The 2,089-nt window shown below is 41.6% G+C and overlaps 1 protein-coding gene across 1 annotated transcript in view; it reads right to left on the minus strand.

Annotated features, from left to right (window-relative positions):
- The window catches only part of LOC108281464 (double homeobox protein 1-like), a 21,191-nt gene that overhangs the window by 11,147 nt on the left and 7,955 nt on the right, over positions 1-2,089 (minus strand). The gene's annotated exons all lie outside the window — the stretch shown is intronic.

Below are 2,089 nucleotides of genomic sequence, written 5' to 3' on the forward strand. Positions count from 1 at the left end.
AAAAAAAAAAAAAAAAAGAAAGAAAGAAAGGGAAAAAGAAGAAAAAGGAAAAAAGAAGAAAAAGAACCAAAAAGTTAAAAAACAACAAATACGAAGTATTTTACAGAGTTTAACTCTTTTCGTTGGCACTATTGAGCAGCTCTTAATTCCCAAGCATTGTGCTCGAAAGCTGTATTTGTTCTCTAAATTAATCAAAATATTTTCAGTTAAAAAGTCTTACACACAGCTGGAATCTAAACTAATGAAGACATTTGTAAATTCTCTGTGAGAGCTAACAGCACCTTACATTGTTTCCTGGTCTTTCCTTCTCACTATAGTTTCCAGTGAGCTCAGTGCCTCTCAGGCAGCAAATCACCAAGTGTTCTCACGTGCAGCAATTTTATTACTGGAATTTGAGTAAATCCTATCTCCCGTACCCAGAACAGATCATCTAAACATGAAACTGCCTTTGCAAAAATTATAACAGTGAGAAAATTATGACAGTGAAAGAGATCTGATCTAACCAGCCCCCATCTTGCCTTTATTAATTAATTTATTTTTGGGACAGAGTCTTGCTTTGTGGCCCAGGCTAGAGTGCAGTGGTGCAATATTGGCTTCTGCAACCTCCGCCTCCAGCGCTCAGGCTATTCTCCTGCCTCAATCTCTCAAGTATTTGAGACTGCAGGTGCATGCCATCACACCCAGCCCCAGCTTTCCTTTAACCTCCAAACTGCCCTTAGGCATTCCTGGGCTTGGGCCAAGCTAACTTTGAGAGGCATTTAGTTTATAGTTTACATGATAATAGCCCTTCCCCCAAACAGCCTTTGTAAAGGTAGCGAAAGACCACCAGGATAGGAGGAGAGGAGCCTGAATTCTGCTGAGGTGTGGACTGAAAGATTACCAGCCAGGGCTCCACACTTCCCCAATTACCCCTGCAGATAACACCACTATTGTAGAATCTGAGATTGGCCTTTTGAGCCACTATTCCAGGCTTTTGCACTTCTGACAATTGACAGCTCCACCCAGATGCAGACTAGCACAGGACCATATTCCACACTCCTATGATTGCATGCCCAACCAATCAGGTATCTCATCCATTCCCTTACCTGCCAGACTATCCTTGAAAAATCCTAGCCTCTGAATTTTCAGGGAGGTTGATTTAAGCAGTAACTACATCTCCACATGGTGTGGCCAACCTCATGTCAATTAAATTCTTTATTGCTAAGCCATGGTTTTGGTCAATTGGTTTCATCTGCACAGTAGGCAGGATGAACTCATCAAGCAATTACAAACATAAGGAAATTTTATTCTCTTGAGTATTTTCAAAAATTGGGGTTATTATAACCAACTAATCAGAGATTATAGATTAGATGCTAAAACCTGAACTCAATTTTTACCCCTAAAAAGACATATTCACTTATCTTCATTGGTTTAAATACCATCTCACATGGGACAACATATACTTTATCTTTTTAATAACTTTAAAAAAATTATCTTAATTATTGCATCAATAATTTTATTCAAATAATATAGGATTTTAAACATTCTGGCATATGAATCATATTAAGGACATTAAAAAAAAACTAGGGCCAGATGTGGTGGCTCAATCTATAATCCCAGCACTTTGGGAAGCTGAGGTGGGAAGATTGCAGCTGGGTGCGGTGGCTCACACCTGTAATCCCAGCACTTTGGGAGGCTGAGGCAGGCAGATCACCTGAGGTCAGGAGTTCCAGACCAGCCTGGCCAACATGGTAAAGCCCCCTCTCTACTAAAACTGTGAAAATTAGCCAGGGATGGTGGTGCATGACTGCAGTCCCAGCCACTCGGGAGGCTGAGGCAGCAGAATCATTTGAACCCGGGAGGTGGAGGCTGAAGTGAGCCAAGATGGAGCCATTGCACTCCAGCCTGGCAACTGAGTGAGACTCAGTCTCAAAAAATTAATAAATTAGCTGGGCATGGTGGCATGTGCCTGTGGACCCAGCTACTCGGAAGGCTGAGATGGGATGATTGACTGAGCCCAGGAAATCAAGGCTGCAGTGAGCTGTGATTGAGCCATTACACTCCATTCCGAGTGATAGTGACATCCTGTCTCAAAAAAAAAAAAAAAAAA

The sequence above is a fragment of the Cebus imitator genome, unplaced genomic scaffold (genome assembly GCF_001604975.1).
Source record: "Cebus imitator isolate Cc_AM_T3 unplaced genomic scaffold, Cebus_imitator-1.0 Scaffold11, whole genome shotgun sequence".
Taxonomy (NCBI): Eukaryota; Metazoa; Chordata; class Mammalia; order Primates; family Cebidae; genus Cebus; species Cebus imitator.